Here is a 21357-nt window from a genome sequence, read left to right as displayed (position 1 = left end):
GTGAGTTGCCCTGAGGAGTGTTCATGAACTGTTTCATTAACCCTAGCTTTATATACAGCGGAGGCAAGATGATTCTGTCTTGTCTGACTAAGGGTTCGCGAACGCCATTTCTTTCTCCAACAACCATGTTCAATCTCGTAGGCCACTATTTTCCTATCCATTGGCATCGTTTCCTATCCATTGGCTCTGCTATCCCATAGGTGCTTTAACTCTGCTATCCCATAGGCTTTTCAAATAGACGTCATAATCCTCATCAGCATCACTCTGAGGAACAAACACTAGATGATCCCCATAGAGATCAATGTTAAAATTACCGATTTTAGCGAATAAATGCGGAAATTTAGTGGGGTTTCCGCCACATCAATAATTTTAAAAATTGAATTGAATTTTTGATTTTCAAATTATTGAATTCGCTTAGAAATACGAAACCCAGAAAATGAAATATAAAGTAATGAGTCAGACCCACTTTTCAGGTGGATATCCATGCAAAAACATTGATTTCAACGTTTTATTTATATCTTCACAAGCACGAAAATGAGAATTAATGTATCCGTATTGTTTTATAATATCCAATTGCATCAATCCATATAGTTTAGGATGTTGTGAAATTAATTATGGACCCATATAAATTACATTGAAGAAATTCCGCAGCTTTAATCAAGCATTTTTTGAAACAAAAACAGGAAGACTGATAATTTGAACTTTAAAAAAATTCGAAATATCTAGCTCCCATTAAAAAGGAAAAAAAACCCGATTCGTTTCTGTTTCTATAATTTAGATTTGTTTCTTTCATGAGTCGGACAGGAAGCCGCCATATTGGTTACCTTCTCTGTCCCTCAAGAAAGAGAGAAATATCACGTGATCCAAAAAGCCTCATAGGCACAAGAAGCAATTCAGAGATAAGGGTGGGAGACATGTAATTGCATCCCCACCTATGAAACAAGGATATTTCGTTTAGCCCCCTTGGTGACCAATGTCAACACAAATTACTCATTGATATGTTAAATTGATATGTTAATATGTTATATTAAACATAATCTTCTCCGTAAGCAAAGCGAAGGTATCCGCTTTCATTTTGAGTAAGCGATGGATATTGACCCCTTACACCCCTTCTTTTCCCATTAGTCCACTGTCATAGATGTTCTGTAAAATGTTTTTGTTTTCCGTTAGTCAGACGCGTTAGCTTTTTTTTATGATCACTAGATGGCGATAGTTACAACACCGATTGTTGTGTTTAACAATCTTAAACGATGCACGAAGCATGCAAATAATATAATTAATGAACACAAAATGTAGTATTTGCACATATTTGGTTTACAAATATGTTGATGGTTGAAATTTTTTGGAGGTAATTACATTCTGATAATTTCTCAAGTAGGGCTGGCTTCTCTTCAATACTTCGAGTAAATCTTTCGCCTTTTACTAAAGATTACCGTGGAGAGGAGCAATTTACATGAGCTTAAGTAATTTTTGGAGCCCCAGAAACGGATTATTTTAATGTTCAAGTAGGAGGTTTGTGTTCCCGTACACAAGAGGGGCCATTTTCAGTTTATTTTTAATAAACGCTCTGCAACTAAAGCCGGGGCCAAGTGATTTTTCCTGCCCTACCTGGCAAATTCTCGAAAACTTCAACTACTTTTCATTTTTTTTTATGAGTGCCCGGGTTGGACCATTGCCGTTAAGACGGCATTGCTGACTAAAGCCGCAATAAGGGTCCCGCTTTTTTTTATAACAGAACAATTTTTTAAGTAATTTCTTGATGACTTTTTTTTTTATTTTTCCTCTTTCATATAAGATTTTTTAGTGTGTACTAATACAATCGAACACGGGTATTACGAAGTTTTCCCTTGTCGCGTGAGTTTCGTATTGTATTTCTATGTTATTTTGATTGCTTATAACGAACACCGATTTCAGCAAAGTACGCTTATAACGAATTTTCAAATAGGAATTGTCACAAATTTCTTTGTTACCTTATCTAAATCTTCTTATCTGTAAATTTACCTTTCACAACGAGCTTGGAACAAAATCTATTTCAGTGTTTTTGAGTACTGCAAAAATGGTAAAATCCTCTCAGCTTTATCTCTTTTTTACTTTGTTCTGTTAAATCCTTAGAGGAGGTATATAGGAAGGAAAGATTAAGTCTATTTTTGTTCCCAAGAATCCAACCCTCAAAACACCTTTTGTGAACATTTGCGCATCTTTCGCTAGATTCGAACGCAGATTGTGGAAGAGTTAGCGTGTGGTGGAGTTATCGAGTTAATTTCCAGAATATCAGAGTGCAAACCACTATTGCTCCACTTACTAAAACACCATTGTTTCGGAAATCGAAACTATATAGCTGCTTGATAGGGAAAATTTGAAGAAAAAAAGGTGACGAAATCGGCAAAAAATTCGAGATTCAACACAGTTCGTTATCAACGATTTGGAACAAAAAGGAATTGAACAGAGCGTTCCTGGATGGTTGAAGAAGAGATTCAGAAAAAGCTCTCAAATTGATGTGGAAGCACTTCCTTTTGAATGGTTTTAAAAAAAGGCAAGCGAAAATGTACAATAATGCCCTTGCTAAAATAAAAGACATTAAATTTTACATGATTTTTAGGCAATAAATTTGATAAGGGCCGGACCTAACTCATAAGTCGCCATCTGGCGTCAGCTGTTGTGAGCTTGGCCTGAGTTAGGTCCGTTTACTGGACACTGCGTTTCAAAGAAGAAGGGGGGCCCTAAGATGAACGAACCCGTGAACCCACACCAAAACTGTCACTTTTGGGGGAATGCAATGGTTAGACGTCACCCAGATGCGACAGTTATGGGTATTAACGTCGCCACGAAGCAAAAAATGAGCTTCATCTGACCAGAAGATGTTAAAGACCCAGGTGGGATTCTGTTCGTGGGATTTTGGAAAAAGCCCACCTTGGCAAATGCTTCTCTCTGTACGGCATCCGCTGCTAAAAGTTCATGGCACGACTGCAGTCTGTATGGGTACAGATCAAGGATTCCATGAAGAATATTGCGTACGGAGGATGGTGGTAAGCCCAAGAGTCTGGCAGTTTCACGAGCACCGCTGGTCCCTGCAGCTAATTCGGACGCTAACGCTTCCATTTCGGATGCAGCACGGGGCGAACGTGCTTTCCTTAAACATGGTTGTACGGCTATTACACGATCCTCCAGCGTTCCAGTTTCCCTAAAAATAAATGAAAAAATGTTGGAAATAATAAAAAGTTAATTTCAATGCGCACGAGTGCTTCAGTGGGAAGAAAGGGGGAGGAAATAGTGAGATCACATGGTTTACTCCTTTTTTCGGGACACTCCGCTTACGGGGGTCATATTTTTTTTCGAGTGAGTGCCCCCTTGATGAGGTTGAAGGTAAGACAAATTGCATGGATTAATTTAAACTCGTCCACGACAAATGGAGCTTGCGTTGATACGACCATTTCCATCGCGTCCCGACAAACGAGTGCGACAAATCCAAATAAATCACCAAAATATGTTACGGGTACACAAAAATATTGATGCTACCGGTTAGCACGGTGCCGCAAAAAAAAAAGTGTGGAACGCTTCACGATTTTGAGTGTCATCCTTGCGCAGGGGCCATGCTAATCTTCTCTGTATCGTTCCAATTTTAGTATATGTACTGCCGAAGCGAGTTTAGAATATAAGATACAGTGGACCTCTCTCCGTTCATAACGATCCCACTTAGAACGTTTTACCGCTTAGTGCGATTTATTATTGTGGTTAACAGCTCTTACTTATACTCATTGACATTTCCCGTTTGAAGCGTTTTCCCGCTTACAACGTTTCTTCATGGAGGGTTTTTGAAAAATGTTATAAGTAGAGCCCGGATTATATGCACTAAAAAAGTGGCAAAATATGCTCTAAAAATATGCAAATATGCACTTAAAAATGCAAACACATGCACTTATAAATGCAAAAATATGCACTTATAAATGCAAACATATGCACTTATAAATGCAAAAATATGCACTTATAAATGCAAAAATATGCACTTATAAATGCAAAAATATGCACTTATAAATGCAAAAATAAGCACTTAAAATACAAAATGTGCACTGAAAATTCCAAAATATGCATTAAACATCCCAGAATATGCATTAGAAATCTTGAAAAAGTCAAAAATTCCGAAATATGTATAAAAAAAGAGAAAATATGCATTTAAAAATACACCAAAAAATACGCAAAAATACACCAAAAATACACCAAAAGTACGCAAAAAAAAGCGAATGTGTTTTTAAAATACATTTTTTCTATTAGTGCATATGTATTTCATTTTTACCAAAAAATATCCCCTCCTATATATGTATACAGCATATGCAAATAACTTCTACATATTTTTTATTCAGTCATTTTTTTAGTTTTCAGTTTGTTGTAGCTGCTCAATAACGAAAATAGCAGTAATAAAAGAATTTCGACGCTATTTCTAAAAACAAAATTAACATTTTGACACAGCTCTAGAAATAGCCCTACAATAAAACAGTTAGTAAGTCGTAAAATACTTTATAAATATGTATTAATTCACTAAATTTCACATACGGGGAAAAAAAATCGATGTTATGAAAATATTATGAACAATTGTGTGCCATCCTCGCGCAGGGGCCATGCTAATCTTCTCAGTATCGTTCCAATTTTAGTATATGTACTGCCGAAGCGAGTACAAGTGTAAATGAATAACGTCTGCTTATATACTGCTAATTTCACACCTGCATTATCGATCAACCGTTATAGTAAATGTGCTTCTGTGTAACACATTTGCAAGAAACGTGATAAATATATTATATTATGCGTTTTTAAATCCAAAATTACTTATCATTTTCATTCAAATCAGAAATAATTTTTTGTTTTCCGTTAGTCAGACGCGTTAGCTTTTTTTATGATCACTAGATAGCGATAGTTACAATATCGATTGTTGTGTTTACTTGGAAATATGCCCTCACAAAAAGAAAAAGGTTCCTCTCAATACACAACTCTTTCGAAATTAATTTAGAAAAAGGGGGGTTTTGTAAAATTTTTTATTAGCTGTTGAAAATAGTATCGTGTACACAAGAGAACAATCCTTTGTTTTTTTCGTCAAAAACACTTTGTTGAAATTTCCAAGAAAAATTCAATGTACCTTCATTCAATTCCGAGATTAAGTTTAAGCCAACAGGTAAGTAAATTGAAAAATCATATGCAGTCGATCCCGCTTATAACGTTCCTACTTAGAGCGACTTATTTTCCTGGTTCCAATAACTAATTCTCATTGAGATTTCCCGTTTAGAACGTTTTCCCGCTTACAACGTTTTTCACGAGGGTATTTTGAGAAACGTTATAAGTGGGATCCACTATAATTTGGAAAGATACTTCAAACCACTGCCGTAGCTGGAGGGGTGACAAGGGGTTCTAGCATGACCGTAATCAGACTGGGGCACTGCTCAAATTTACACTTATTTTGCATAATAGAACCCTTTCAAAAGGGGCCCCAAGAAAGCGCACTACGGCCCTGGGTTCTTTACCCTCATCCCTAAATGTCAGGAAATGACTAATATTCATGGAATTATATGGTCAAATCCATTGTTCTGTCAACCGCCCCTCCCCCTTTCCTCTGAAAGAAATTTCTCGCTACCCCCCGTTTCAAACAACATTTCAGAGAATTGTGGAACAGCAAGAGGGACGATTGAGGATCTCTTCACAACTTATTTTCCGAGGTCGTTTCTCTTTCTCACTCACAAACTTACTGAATCAGAAAAAGAAGACCTCGAAAAAAAAACAAACATACTTGATTATACCAAGTGTGGAAAAAATACAGAATTTTTGTCCGCAATATCATTTTGTAAAAAAGTCATCTCGGAACGATTGAATGTACACCTATGTGTGGAATACCCTGAGAAGCCAAACGCCAGGACAAAAATCAGGGTCCTTAATTAAGGGAATCTTGTGCCAACTATAAACTCTTCCTTGTCCACCGCTCAGACCAGGAAGGGTGCCGAGTTTATTCTTTTTCCGTTCAAAATAATGGAAAGAGGGGATGCCAAAATGGATGCTGGGGCCGGAGAAAGTTGCATTAAGCAGTTGCCTTTAAGCAGCTTCGGCGTTGGACGACAGAGTAAGTTTTCGTTTCTAGTCACGGCCCAGCACGAAATAACCGTAGAGAAAAATATTCAATCGACTTTGAACATGCAATCAATATAAACTAGTGCCCATCCCGAGTAGGTACAATATATAAAAGCACTTCTCAACCTATGGTCAGCGGACCATAAAAAAGTTTCAAATGAAATCGATTCAAAAAATAAGACCAAATAATTCACGAGAGTAGTTAAATTTTCTCTTGAATTTCATATAATTTTCTTTTTATTTATTGATTTGTATACTCATCTCAAAAAATATTTTCCATTTTTAGAAACGTGCCTGTAATGCGGTATTTTCTAGTTTCACAAAATTTGCTAACTTTCGCAGATGGAGAGAAAATAATTATCCCAGTGGTTTTTGGAAATTCTATGCTAGATCTTTCAAGTATGAAAAAATGTGCTGCCATCTAGGGAGAAGGTACTAGTCACATATGCTTGATAAAAACAAATAATTGTAACGCTTCTCAACGGTAAGCGAAGATTTTATGCACAAAGCATGCAAATAATATAATTAATGAACACAAAATCTGGTATTTGCACATATTTGGAGTAATATGTTGATGGTTGAAATTTTTTGGAGGTAATTACATTCTGATAATTTCTCAACTAGGGAAATTTTTTACGCGGCAAATTTCATTCACGCGGCAAATCCGAGTTCGGTCGTTTATTGATACAGATGGTCCTCATTCGACGAAGCTCTGACGATACATTTCCGGCTGATGCTTTTTATCTCGGGTGAGTCACTTAAAATTATGCGCTTTTCATAATGGTCAGGTTTTGTCCCGCAATCCGCCCCGCTGAAGGCGGAAATATAGTTGATAAATTTGTGCATATTCGTGATAATTTTACCGAACTTTTTGAGGGGGATATTAATGATTTTTTAGAATTAGTCGAACCCTGGCTGGGATATTTTTTCGATAAACAAACGGATCTAGGAGCCCTCGAGGAGGCAGCATGTAATACGTCCGAATTTTTCGATACCCTTCTTGCAAAATATAGCGACTATGCGAATAGTGATGAGGATTTCAAGACCGAGACAGCAGCTCCCTTCGTATCGGGACTGTGCGAGTTTTTTGAGAAGATCAAAGAAGACCCTTGTTGCCATATTATGGCCTTGTATTTTCGTAAATCGCCTCAAATTGACAAATCTCCCGAAAGTATTGCCAAAAGACTGGAAAAATCCAGGAAAAGGAAAAGACCCCATGAGATGAGCCCATCTCCCGACAAGAAATCAATCGCATTCCCCTTTGCTTTTCTCGACAGTTCTCAGGACTCCATCTATGAGCAAGATGGCTCCCGGTCCGATGGAGATAACCCTAATCCTCTCGTGTCTCTTGTGAAAACCGTTGCCACATCTTTTACACAAAGTAACCTACCCATAATACCTTGCATCAACCAGGCTCCCATAATGCCTAGCGAGCTCTTTCCTGACACAGACAACGTTCCCACAATGCCCTCTGATGCTCAAAGTCAACAACAACCATCAGCACCAACATCAGACCCAACCAGCCAATCAGAGCGCAGATCGACTGACGAGGCCCCCTCCCCCTCCAATAATGTAAACAATATCAGAAACGTAAACATTGACGAAACGCCCACTGCTGGAGACATCGAAGATGACGATTTAGAAGGTTTCTCTACGGTTTCCTACAAAAAGAAAAATAGAAACATTCCCCCGATAGTACTCTCAGAATGGGGACCCAGATGGCTTAAAGATTACGCCGAAATAAGAAAACTATGCGAATTCCCCCCAGACGCAAAAACAACACCAACAACGGTATCCATCAAACTTTACTCCGAAAGCGACTACAGAAAGGTGACTAGATTCTGCAATGAAAAGAATTTTAGGTTCTATACCTATCAACTGGAAAACGACAAAAATCTAAAGGTAGTTATCAGGGGTCTCCCCGTGAATGTTCCCCCAGACGACATTGCGGATGACATATTATCGCAAGGGCATGAAGTAATCAAGGTTTCCCGTATGAAGAACTACCGTACAGGTTTCGATTACCCGCTCTATCTCGTCGAGTTTGCCCTTAAAGATAAGGGCATATTTAATATCACAGAGATAGCAAGCATTCCTGTTCAAATAGAGCGGTACAAAGGCAACCGCAATACATTGCAATGTCGTAATTGTCTTCGCCTCGGACACAGCTCTATATCCTGCCGAGAACGCCCCCGCTGTGCCTTCTGCGCTCAGCTACACAGCGGTCGTGACTGCCCAAACAAAGGCAACATAAATCTCAAAAAATGTTTTTTGTGCAATGGGAGGCATTGCTCAACATATGGAGCCTGTCCAGTTAAACTGAAAAGACAGTCGCAAGAATCAGGAAGACTAATTATCCCTTCGCTGCCAGCGATAATAAGAAATGATCCAGAAATACAAAGAAACACAAACTTACGAACATTCGCCGACATAATCAGACGCACACCCCCATGCCAGCAAACCCAAACAAATGAGGAAGAGGGAAACGCCCCCATGGAGGTCTCCCCTCCCCCTACACTAGCAAGACGCAACTCGTTCACGCCCCTTACTCAAAGGCCCAACTCTCTTGCTTTCACAAAAATCTCTAATTATTACACCAAGAAAGGACCACACCCTCTCTTCAAGGGATACTCCCTAAAACAGCATGAGTACGCAACTGAACTTGAAAAATCTATCGAAAAACAAAACAAAAAGGAAGTGGAAAAGGTACTACATGAAGTGATAGCCAAGGTAGAGAAAAATCTCGTGAGGGAAAAACCCAACCTACATAATGTAAACACTAACCTGGCTCCGCCCTCCTTTACCGAGCCAGAAGTCGCGGAACCAATCCCGTCTCGTGAATTTGTCCCACACGAAACAAATGTAAATTATGAAATCAAATCAATACTTCTCTCAACACAAAAAATCACTAATCTTGTCAAACCTCCCATAGAGGTAGAAAACAAACTTTCGGAAATCTTCCGAAGCCTAACCGAAGTGCTAGACTTCCTATCAAAAAATAACAACAATTAGTAATCAAAACCGAAACACGGATCTTACGCCTCCAAGACCTTTAACAATTTTTTCTTGGAACGCAACCAGCTTAAAACCAAGTATTGGAGAACTAACAGAAGCCCTCTTTGAACATAATGTGGATGTTTTTCTCTGCCAAGAGACCTGGTTGATCCCAAGCACAAAGATAAAAATTCCTGGTTATCAATGCATAAGGCGTGACCGATTGCACAATCGTGGAGGGGGCGTGGCTGCGTTCATCCGCAATAATATACCATTTAATCCCCTGGATCTTATTGACTCTAATTCTATGGAAGCGGTAGGGATAACTATTCATGTTAATAACACTAATATTAACCTCGTTTCCATTTACAAGCCTCCGAATAACAATCTTGATCTTAATCTCCTCTCCCACATATTTAATACAAACACTCCCACAATAATTGCTGGTGACTGGAATCTGCATCATAAGGCATGGAACTGCAGATATAATCAAACTAAAGGCACTGCACTCTACCACTTCTGCCAAAATAATGTTGTTGATATCATTGCCACTAAAAAAGCCACCCACTTTCCTTCCTTTTCTTTGCATCTTTCCTCTGTCATCGATTTTGCTCTTGCAAAAAACATCGATTCTGCCATCTCTATTTCCTCCCCTGAGCTTGTCGACTCTTCTCATAACCCTATACTAATTAAGATAGATTTCCTTATCTCAAGAAAAATCCCTTTTATTTACAAAACTGATTGGGTTAATTTTTCTAATGAACTCACAGAGTTTTCTGAAATATCGATTAATGATCCGTCAGTAGCCATCATCGATGAGAGCATCTCGCTTATCACAGAAACAGTCAACAACGCCATCTACCGCTGTACGAACAAAATAAAGGTAAGCGAACACCAGTACGGCCTCTCCAGAGAGTTGCTCACTAAAATTAGGGAAAAAAACAAAGTCAGAAAAAAGTGGCAGCGATTCAGACAGAGAGACGACAAAATCAGATTGACCCAGATGGAAAGAGAAATCAGGGCAGAAATAAGAGCATACAACCACGAAAGGTTCAATTACTTCATGGAGGAAGTGAACATAGCAGACGGGTCCCTATGGAAGGCCCTAAAAATTTGCAAACCGAGGGGAAATATTATCAACCGTATTCACGGGCAAAATGGGAGAATTGTTTTCACCCCCCCGGAAATTGCAGAATCTTTTGCGGACACATTCGAGCAACAGTTTGCTCCAAACGGACTACAAGACGACGAAACACAAGAAAACATTCGTGATACAATTGATGAATTCATGAGAAATAATCCCCCTCCCCTTTCTGAGACCCATGATGTTCCGCTCACGTCAATCACCGAATTAAACGAGATCATAAAACTCCTGAAAACAAAAAAAGCCCCAGGGCACGATAAAATTTCTAATCTTGCAATAAAAGCTCTCCCCGTTTCAATCAGAAATTCATTGGTCAACATCTTCAATGCCATGATCAAAATTAACTACTTCCCAAGCTGCTGGAAAACAGCAATAATAAAAGCAATTCACAAACCTAACTCTGATCCCCTTTTCCCCCAAAATTTTCGCCCGATCAGCCTTCTTTCGAACCTGAGCAAATTATTTGAAAGAATTTACATTAAAAGATTAAATAATTTCTGCAACAATAATTCAGTGATTCGTGCGGAGCAGCATGGATTCCGAAAGGAACACTCTTGTATTACGCAGCTCCTACGTACGACAGAATTTCTAATGGATTCCGTAAACTACAAAGAATACGTCTGTTCATTGGCTCTCGATTTCTCGCGGGCGTTTGATCGGACCAATCACAGCACGCTCCTGTTCAAACTAATCAATATGAATTTCCCACCAAAATTTTTCTATTTCATCAAAAATTACCTTAATGAACGTCACTTCAGAGTCCAGATTGGGGATGCATTATCTACTTTAAGACCAGTTCGAGCGTCTGTCCCGCAGGGAAGCGTTCTGGGCCCCCAACTCTTCTCTCTGTACGTGAATGATTTCCCCTCGCCTCAACGGGGCATCATCAGTCAGTACGCCGACGATGTGCTAATTTCAACTAACTGCAGAGACCCTCAAAAAGCTTTTGAAAATCTTCAAGAGACAGTGGACGAGATAGAGAAATATTGCATAGACTCCGATATTGCCCTCAACCATGAAAAATGCAACTTCATATGTTTTCACAAGAGACACAATCCACCAACGGGACCTAATCACCTTATTGTCCTAGGAAACGCCAGACTTGCACCGAAGCCCCAGATCAAATATCTTGGGGTATTCTTTGATAGAAAACTGAATTTTAAAGCACACACTGAGTATGTCCGTATGAAAGCAACGAAGAACCTAGGCATGCTCAATAAAATCTTTTTTCCCAAGAGCGGCCTCTCACTGAAAAACAAAATGTACTTGTACAAATCAGTAATTAGGCCTATTATCACCTATGCAGCCCCAGTTTGGGCATTCGCCACAAAGAAAAATGTTCACACACTTCAAATCTTCGAAAACAAAAGCTATCGAAAATTTACAAGAGCCCGTTGGTTCATGAGGAACGCAGATTTGAGAAGGGATCTATGCACGAATACGTATCTTGATCACGTAAGGAAACTCGCTGAGTCTCAATATGAAATCATCAGAAATTCAGAGTATCGACATCTATCTGAAATTGTGGATTATAATCCAGCGGTCATCCTCAGGTATGGACGGCCGCAGAATGTTCTCTTTCGCCCGTGGTAAATGTACAAATTGTATATATTGTAAATAGTGTAAATACACGTTTCATTATTCATTTATTACTCCTTCCAATTTTTTCGTTTAAAACTGCATTTAATATAAAAACCATGGCAAAGAAACATACTACCCCTTCATGCTGAGGAAACTGGCCCCCAAACTGGCCATACTGACCCTGTCCACCGGATCTCGCTCCCGGCTCATTTGGTGAAGCGTCAACGGAAACCACAGAACATGTTCAAGTGCCAACTGCCAAAAACAACCGAGAAATTACTGTTGAAAAACAATACAAACAACTGGAAAATGAAATATAGGAAGACTTGCCATCGCCTGGTGGAGGCCTAAGCGTTGTGCAGTCAAAATTCCTACTGATACTGAGTACCGCAATCAAGTAGAGCCTTGCACTTGGTCAATGGAGATTGCATCATTGCCGGGCTCCTTATTGTGAGGAAAAGGAAGTGAAATAAAATCAGCGTCAATGAAATGACACTGATCTGAAATGCGAAAAAAGAACAAATATTCTCTGGGAACTCAAAGAGAACAAATATCTTTCGAGTACCGCTAGGGAGGCGGCATAGAAACCTCCCAGCGAAGAAACTAAAATGCACAAAGGCAGGCACAGGAACCGTTCCCCATGGGGGAAAATGGACAAACGTGCTAACGCTCAATATCTGTGGACACAGTGAATAACAAACACACATGAACTCTGCTGGCTGCGTTAAAAAACTGTGTCAACGCAAGAATAAAATGTGCCTGGACCGAGACCACCTCACGAAACTTATAAAAAAAAAAAAAAAAAAAAAAAAAACCCTCTCCCCCCAAATCAGCCCAACTAATGGCGCTGACACCTACCTTCTCTGAGGAAAAGCATGACCATTTATAGTGCATAATTGTAGTGACTCATGATAATTCTCTTTCAGTTGTGGATATGGCATTTTGCCTGAAGTAATCTGTTAAACGAGCTTAGAGTCCCGATTTTGACTTAAATTTCTACACATACAGCTACACACACTATTCATCACACACACTTTTACACAACAAAATAGGCCAAGTACTTCTTGTGCCCACTGCTAAGACCGGTAGAACGGCCATCAAAAATTGTGCCGCGGGACCGGCGAATCAAGTTCCATTCAGCTCAGCTCAGCTCAGCTCAATTTTTTTACGCTCTGGCTTCTCTTCAATACTTCGAGTTAATCTTTCGCCTTTTACTAAAGATTACCGTGGAGAGGAGCAATTTACATGAGCTTAAGTAATTTTTGGAGCCCCCGAAACGGGGTATTTTAATGTTCAAGTAGGAAGTTTGTGTTCCCGTACGCAAGAGGGGCCGTTTTCAGTTTAATTTTTAATAAACGCTCTGCAACTAAAGCCGGGGCCAAGTGATTTTTCTCCTGCCCTACCTGGCAAATTCTCGAAAACTTCAACTACTTTTCATTTTTTTTTATGAGTGCCCGGGTTGGACCATTGCCGTTAAGACGGCATTGCTGACTAAAGCCGCAATAAGGGTCCCGCTTTTTTTTATAACAGAACAATTTTTTAAGTAATTTCTTGATGACTTTTTTTTTTATTTTTCCTCTTTCATATAAGATTTTTTAGTGTGTACTAATACAATCGAACACGGGTATTACGAAGTTTTCCCTTGTCGCGTGAGTTTCGTATTGTATTTCTATGTTATTTTGATTGCTTATAACGAACACCGATTTCAGCAAAGTACGCTTATAACGAATTTTCAAATAGGAATTGTCACAAATTTCTTTGTTACCTTATCTAAATCTTCTTATCTGTAAATTTACCTTTCACAACGAGCTTGGAACAAAATCTATTTCAGTGTTTTTGAGTACTGCAAAAATGGTAAAATCCTCTCAGCTTCATCTCTTTTTTACTTTGTTCTGTTAAATCCTTAGAGGAGGTATATAGGAAGGAAAGATTAAGTCTATTTTTGTTCCCAAGAATCCAACCCTCAAAACACCTTTTGTGAACATTTGCGCATCTTTCGCTAGATTCGAACGCAGATTGTGGAAGAGTTAGCGTGTGGTGGAGTTATCGAGTTAATTTCCAGAATATCAGAGTGCAAAACACTATAACCACTATTGCTCCACTTACTAAAACACCATTGTTTCGGAAATCGAAACTATATAGCTGCTTGATAGGGAAAATTTGAAGAAAAAAAGGTGACGAAATCGGCAAAAAATTCGAGATTCAACACAGTTCGTTATCAACGATTTGGAACAAAAAGGAATTGAACAGAGCGTTCCTGGATGGTTGAAGAAGAGATTCAGAAAAAGCTCTCAAATTGATGTGGAAGCACTTCCTTTTGAATGGTTTTAAAAAAAGGCAAGCGAAAATGTACAATAATGCCCTTGCTAAAATAAAAGACATTAAATTTTACATGATTTTTAGGCAATAAATTTGATAAGGGCCGGACCTAACTCATAAGTCGCCATCTGGCGTCAGCTGTTGTGAGCTTGGCCTGAGTTAGGTCCGTTTACTGGACATTGCGTTTCAAAGAAGAAGGGGGGGCCCTAAGATGAACGAACCCGTGAACCCACACCAAAACTGTCACTTTTGGGGGAATGCAATGGTTAGACGCCACCCAGATGCGACAGTTATGGGCATTAACGTCGCCACGAAGCAAAAAATGAGCTTCATCTGACCAGAAGATGTTAAAGACCCAGGCGGGATTCTGTTCGATTTTGGAAAAAGCCCACCTTGGCAAATGTTTCTCTCTGTACGGCATCCGCTGCTAAAAGTTCATGACACGACTGCAATCTGTATGGGTACAGATCAAGGATTCCATGAAGAATATTGCGTACGGAGGATGGTGGTAAGCCCTAGAGTCTGGCAGCTTCACGAGCACCGCTGGTCCCTGCAGCTAATTCGGACGCTAACGCTTCCATTTCGGATGCAGCACGGGGCGAACGTGCTTTCCTTAAACATGGTTGTCCGGCTATTACACGATCCTCCAGCGTTCCAGTTTCCCTAAAAATAAATGAAAAAATGTTGGAAATAATAAAAAGTTAATTTCAATGCGCACGAGTGCTTCAGTGGGAAGAAAGGGGGAGGAAATAGTTAGATCACATGGTTTACTCCTTTTTTCGGGACACTCCGCTTACGGGGGTCATATTTTTTTTCGAGTGAGTGCCCCCTTGATGAGGTTGAAGGTAAGACAAATTGCATGGATTAATTTAAACTCGTCCACGACAAATGGAGCTTGCGTTGATACGACCATTTCCATCGCGTCCCGACAAACGAGTGCGACAAATCCAAATAAATCACCAAAATATGTTACGGGTACACAAAAATATTGATGCTACCGGTTAGCACGGTGCCGCAAAAAGAAAAATGTGGAACGCTTCACGATTTTGCGTGTCATCCTTGCGCAGGGGCCATGCTAATCTTCTCTGTATCGTTCCAATTTTAGTATATGTACTGCCGAAGCGAGTACAAGTGTAAATGAATAACGTCTGCTTATATACTGCTAATTTCACACCTGCATTATCGATCAACCGTTATAGTAAATGTGCTTCTGTGTAACACATTTGCAAGAAACGTGATAAATATATTACATTATGCGCTTTTAAATCCAAAATTATTTATCATTTTCATTCAAATCAGAAATAATTTTTTGTTTTCCGTTAGTCAGACGCGTTAGCTTTTTTTATGATCACTAGATGGCGATAGTTACAATATCGATTGTTGTGTTTACTTGGAAATATGCCCTCACAAAAAGAAAAAGGTTCCTCTCAATACACAACTTTTCCGAAATTAATTTAGAAAAGGGGGGTTTTGTAAAATTTTTTATTAGCTGTTGAAAATAGTATCGTGTACACAAGAGAACAATCCTTTGTTTTTTTCGTCAAAAACACTTTGTTGAAATTTCCAAGAAAAATTCAACGTACCTTCATTCAATTCCGAGATTAAGTTTAAGCCAACAGGTAAGTAAATTGAAAAATCATATGCAGTCGATCCCGCTTATAACGTTCCTACTTAGAGCGACTTATTTTCCTGGTTCCAATAACTAATTCTCATTGAGATTTCCCGTTTAGAACGTTTTCCCGCTTACAACGTTTTTCACGAGGGTATTTTGAGAAACGTTATAAGTGGGATCCACTATAATTTGGAAAGATACTTCAAACCACTGCCGTAGCTGGAGGGGTGACAAGGGGTTCTAGCATGACCGTAATCAGACTGGGGCACTGCTCAAATTTACACTTATTTTGCATAATAGAACCCTTTCAAAAGGGGCCCCAAGAAAGCGCACTACGGCCCTGGGTTCTTTACCCTCATCCCTAAATGTCAGGAAATGACTAATATTCATGGAATTATATGGTCAAATCCATTGTTCTGTCAACCGCCCCTCCCCCTTTCCTCTGAAAGAAATTTCTCGCTACCCCCCGTTTCAAACAACATTTCAGAGAATTGTGGAACAGCAAGAGGGACGATTGAGGATCTCTTCACAACTTATTTTCCGAGGTCGTTTCTCTTTCTCACTCACAAACTTACTGAATCAGAAAAAGAAGACCTCGAAAAAAAAACAAACATACTTGATTATACCAAGTGTGGAAAAAATACAGAATTTTTGTCCGCAATATCATTTTGTAAAAAAATCATCTCGGAACGATTGAATGTACACCTATGTGTGGAATACCCTGAGAAGCCAAACGCCAGGACAAAAATCAGGGTCCTTAATTAAGGGAATCTTGTGCCAACTATAAACTCTTCCTTGTCCACCGCTCAGACCAGGAAGGGTGCCGAGTTTATTCTTTTTCCGTTCAAAATAATGGAAAGAGGGGATGCCAAAATGGATGCTGGGGCCGGAGAAAGTTGCATTAAGCAGTTGCCTTTAAGCAGCTTCGGCGTTGGACGACAGAGTAAGTTTTCGTTTCTAGTCACGGCCCAGCACGAAATAACCGTAGAGAAAAATATTCAATCGACTTTGAACATGCAATCAATATAAACTAGTGCCCATCCCGAGTAGGTACAATATATAAAAGCACTTCTCAACCTATGGTCAGCGGACCATAAAAAAGTTTCAAATGAAATCGATTCAAAAAATAAGACCAAATAATTCACGAGAGTAGTTAAATTTTCTCTTGAATTTCATATAATTTTCTTTTTATTTATTGATTTGTATACTCATCTCAAAAAATATTTTCCATTTTTAGAAACGTGCCTGTAATGCGGTATTTTCTAGTTTCACAAAATTTGCTAACTTTCGCAGATGGAGAGAAAATAATTATCCCAGTGGTTTTTGGAAATTCTATGCTAGATCTTTCAAGTATGAAAAAATGTGCTGCTATCTAGGGAGAAGGTACTAGTCACATATGCTTGATAAAAACAAATAATTGTAACGCTTCTCAACGGTAAGCGAAGATTTTATGCACAAAGCATGCAAATAATATAATTAATGAACACAAAATCTGGTATTTGCACATATTTGGTTTACAAATATGTTGATGGTTGAAATTTTTTGGAGGTAATTACATTCTGATAATTTCTCAAGTAGGGCTGGCTTCTCTTCAATACTTCGAGTAAATCTTTCGCCTTTTACTAAAGATTACCGTGGAGAGGAGCAATTTACATGAGCTTAAGTAATTTTTGGAGCCCCAGAAACGGATTATTTTAATGTTCAAGTAGGAGGTTTGTGTTCCCGTACACAAGAGGGGCCATTTTCAGTTTATTTTTAATAAACGCTCTGCAACTAAAGCCGGGGCCAAGTGATTTTTCCTGCCCTACCTGGCAAATTCTCGAAAACTTCAACTACTTTTCATTTTTTTTTATGAGTGCCCGGGTTGGACCATTGCCGTTAAGACGGCATTGCTGACTAAAGCCGCAATAAGGGTCCCGCTTTTTTTTATAACAGAACAATTTTTTAAGTAATTTCTTGATGACTTTTTTTTTTATTTTTCCTCTTTCATATAAGATTTTTTAGTGTGTACTAATACAATCGAACACGGGTATTACGAAGTTTTCCCTTGTCGCGTGAGTTTCGTATTGTATTTCTATGTTATTTTGATTGCTTATAACGAACACCGATTTCAGCAAAGTACGCTTATAACGAATTTTCAAATAGGAATTGTCACAAATTTCTTTGTTACCTTATCTAAATCTTCTTATCTGTAAATTTACCTTTCACAACGAGCTTGGAACAAAATCTATTTCAGTGTTTTTGAGTACTGCAAAAATGGTAAAATCCTCTCAGCTTTATCTCTTTTTTACTTTGTTCTGTTAAATCCTTAGAGGAGGTATATAGGAAGGAAAGATTAAGTCTATTTTTGTTCCCAAGAATCCAACCCTCAAAACACCTTTTGTGAACATTTGCGCATCTTTCGCTAGATTCGAACGCAGATTGTGGAAGAGTTAGCGTGTGGTGGAGTTATCGAGTTAATTTCCAGAATATCAGAGTGCAAACCACTATTGCTCCACTTACTAAAACACCATTGTTTCGGAAATCGAAACTATATAGCTGCTTGATAGGGAAAATTTGAAGAAAAAAAGGTGACGAAATCGGCAAAAAATTCGAGATTCAACACAGTTCGTTATCAACGATTTGGAACAAAAAGGAATTGAACAGAGCGTTCCTGGATGGTTGAAGAAGAGATTCAGAAAAAGCTCTCAAATTGATGTGGAAGCACTTCCTTTTGAATGGTTTTAAAAAAAGGCAAGCGAAAATGTACAATAATGCCCTTGCTAAAATAAAAGACATTAAATTTTACATGATTTTTAGGCAATAAATTTGATAAGGGCCGGACCTAACTCATAAGTCGCCATCTGGCGTCAGCTGTTGTGAGCTTGGCCTGAGTTAGGTCCGTTTACTGGACATTGCGTTTCAAAGAAGAAGGGGGGGCCCTAAGATGAACGAACCCGTGAACCCACACCAAAACTGTCACTTTTGGGGGAATGCAATGGTTAGACGCCACCCAGATGCGACAGTTATGGGCATTAACGTCGCCACGAAGCAAAAAATGAGCTTCATCTGACCAGAAGATGTTAAAGACCCAGGCGGGATTCTGTTCGATTTTGGAAAAAGCCCACCTTGGCAAATGTTTCTCTCTGTACGGCATCCGCTGCTAAAAGTTCATGACACGACTGCAATCTGTATGGGTACAGATCAAGGATTCCATGAAGAATATTGCGTACGGAGGATGGTGGTAAGCCCTAGAGTCTGGCAGCTTCACGAGCACCGCTGGTCCCTGCAGCTAATTCGGACGCTAACGCTTCCATTTCGGATGCAGCACGGGGCGAACGTGCTTTCCTTAAACATGGTTGTCCGGCTATTACACGATCCTCCAGCGTTCCAGTTTCCCTAAAAATAAATGAAAAAATGTTGGAAATAATAAAAAGTTAATTTCAATGCGCACGAGTGCTTCAGTGGGAAGAAAGGGGGAGGAAATAGTGAGATCACATGGTTTACTCCTTTTTTCGGGACACTCCGCTTACGGGGGTCATATTTTTTTTCGAGTGAGTGCCCCCTTGATGAGGTTGAAGGTAAGACAAATTGCATGGATTAATTTAAACTCGTCCACGACAAATGGAGCTTGCGTTGATACGACCATTTCCATCGCGTCCCGACAAACGAGTGCGACAAATCCAAATAAATCACCAAAATATGTTACGGGTACACAAAAATATTGATGCTACCGGTTAGCACGGTGCCGCAAAAAGAAAAATGTGGAACGCTTCACGATTTTGCGTGTCATCCTTGCGCAGGGGCCATGCTAATCTTCTCTGTATCGTTCCAATTTTAGTATATGTACTGCCGAAGCGAGTACAAGTGTAAATGAATAACGTCTGCTTATATACTGCTAATTTCACACCTGCATTATCGATCAACCGTTATAGTAAATGTGCTTCTGTGTAACACATTTGCAAGAAACGTGATAAATATATTACATTATGCGCTTTTAAATCCAAAATTATTTATCATTTTCATTCAAATCAGAAATAATTTTTTGTTTTCCGTTAGTCAGACGCGTTAGCTTTTTTTATGATCACTAGATGGCGATAGTTACAATATCTATTGTTGTGTTTACTTGGAAATATGCCCTCACAAAAAGAAAAAGGTTCCTCTCAATACACAACTTTTCCGAAATTAATTTAGAAAAGGGGGGTTTTGTAAAATTTTTTATTAGCTGTTGAAAATAGTATCGTGTACACAAGAGAACAATCCTTTGTTTTTTTCGTCAAAAACACTTTGTTGAAATTTCCAAGAAAAATTCAACGTACCTTCATTCAATTCCGAGATTAAGTTTAAGCCAACAGGTAAGTAAATTGAAAAATCATATGCAGTCGATCCCGCTTATAACGTTCCTACTTAGAGCGACTTATTTTCCTGGTTCCAATAACTAATTCTCATTGAGATTTCCCGTTTAGAACGTTTTCCCGCTTACAACGTTTTTCACGAGGGTATTTTGAGAAACGTTATAAGTGGGATCCACTATAATTTGGAAAGATACTTCAAACCACTGCCGTAGCTGGAGGGGTGACAAGGGGTTCTAGCATGACCGTAATCAGACTGGGGCACTGCTCAAATTTACACTTATTTTGCATAATAGAACCCTTTCAAAAGGGGCCCCAAGAAAGCGCACTACGGCCCTGGGTTCTTTACCCTCATCCCTAAATGTCAGGAAATGACTAATATTCATGGAATTATATGGTCAAATCCATTGTTCTGTCAACCGCCCCTCCCCCTTTCCTCTGAAAGAAATTTCTCGCTACCCCCCGTTTCAAACAACATTTCAGAGAATTGTGGAACAGCAAGAGGGACGATTGAGGATCTCTTCACAACTTATTTTCCGAGGTCGTTTCTCTTTCTCACTCACAAACTTACTGAATCAGAAAAAGAAGACCTCGAAAAAAAAACAAACATACTTGATTATACCAAGTGTGGAAAAAATACAGAATTTTTGTCCGCAATATCATTTTGTAAAAAAGTCATCTCGGAACGATTGAATGTACACCTATGTGTGGAATACCCTGAGAAGCCAAACGCCAGGACAAAAATCAGGGTCCTTAATTAAGGGAATCTTGTGCCAACTATAAACTCTTCCTTGTCCACCGCTCAGACCAGGAAGGGTGCCGAGTTTATTCTTTTTCCGTTCAAAATAATGGAAAGAGGGGATGCCAAAATGGATGCTGGGGCCGGAGAAAGTTGCATTAAGCAGTTGCCTTTAAGCAGCTTCGGCGTTGGACGACAGAGTAAGTTTTCGTTTCTAGTCACGGCCCAGCACGAAATAACCGTAGAGAAAAATATTCAATCGACTTTGAACATGCAATCAATATAAACTAGTGCCCATCCCGAGTAGGTACAATATATAAAAGCACTTCTCAACCTATGGTCAGCGGACCATAAAAAAGTTTCAAATGAAATCGATTCAAAAAATAAGACCAAATAATTCACGAGAGTAGTTAAATTTTCTCTTGAATTTCATATAATTTTCTTTTTATTTATTGATTTGTATACTCATCTCAAAAAATATTTTCCATTTTTAGAAACGTGCCTGTAATGCGGTATTTTCTAGTTTCACAAA

At 39.0% G+C, this 21357-nt stretch overlaps 6 non-coding genes and 1 pseudogene across 6 annotated transcripts; 3 read left to right on the top strand and 4 right to left on the bottom strand.

Moving 5' to 3' along the window:
• Positions 1-1375: 1375 nt before the first annotated feature.
• Positions 1376-1490, top strand: LOC149071584 (U5 spliceosomal RNA). Its single transcript, XR_016194631.1, has one exon. It is a non-coding gene; the product is annotated as a U5 spliceosomal RNA (small nuclear RNA).
• A 2050-nt stretch (positions 1491-3540) lies between these two features.
• LOC149071583 (U6 spliceosomal RNA) lies at positions 3541-3647 on the bottom strand. The gene has a single exon (XR_016194663.1). It is a non-coding gene; the product is annotated as a U6 spliceosomal RNA (small nuclear RNA).
• A 925-nt stretch (positions 3648-4572) lies between these two features.
• Positions 4573-4670, bottom strand: LOC149071582 (U6 spliceosomal RNA; annotated as a pseudogene).
• Positions 4671-12991: 8321 nt separating this feature from the next.
• Positions 12992-13108, top strand: LOC149071581 (U5 spliceosomal RNA). The gene has a single exon (XR_016194628.1). It is a non-coding gene; the product is annotated as a U5 spliceosomal RNA (small nuclear RNA).
• Positions 13109-15165: 2057 nt separating this feature from the next.
• LOC149071580 (U6 spliceosomal RNA) lies at positions 15166-15272 on the bottom strand. The gene has a single exon (XR_016194656.1). It is a non-coding gene; the product is annotated as a U6 spliceosomal RNA (small nuclear RNA).
• Positions 15273-17330: 2058 nt separating this feature from the next.
• LOC149071579 (U5 spliceosomal RNA) lies at positions 17331-17445 on the top strand. Its single transcript, XR_016194630.1, has one exon. It is a non-coding gene; the product is annotated as a U5 spliceosomal RNA (small nuclear RNA).
• Positions 17446-19492: 2047 nt separating this feature from the next.
• On the bottom strand, positions 19493-19599 carry LOC149071578 (U6 spliceosomal RNA). The gene has a single exon (XR_016194655.1). It is a non-coding gene; the product is annotated as a U6 spliceosomal RNA (small nuclear RNA).
• Between the last annotated feature and the right edge of the window lie 1758 nt (positions 19600-21357).

This window comes from Pholcus phalangioides, unplaced genomic scaffold, assembly GCF_987345545.1.
Source record: "Pholcus phalangioides strain wild (caught in Gottingen) unplaced genomic scaffold, Ppha-v1.0 ptg000018l_1, whole genome shotgun sequence".
Classification (NCBI taxonomy): Eukaryota; Metazoa; Arthropoda; class Arachnida; order Araneae; family Pholcidae; genus Pholcus; species Pholcus phalangioides.
The sequence above is the reverse complement of the archived record's forward strand: the minus strand, read 5'-3'. Positions and strand labels throughout refer to the sequence as shown.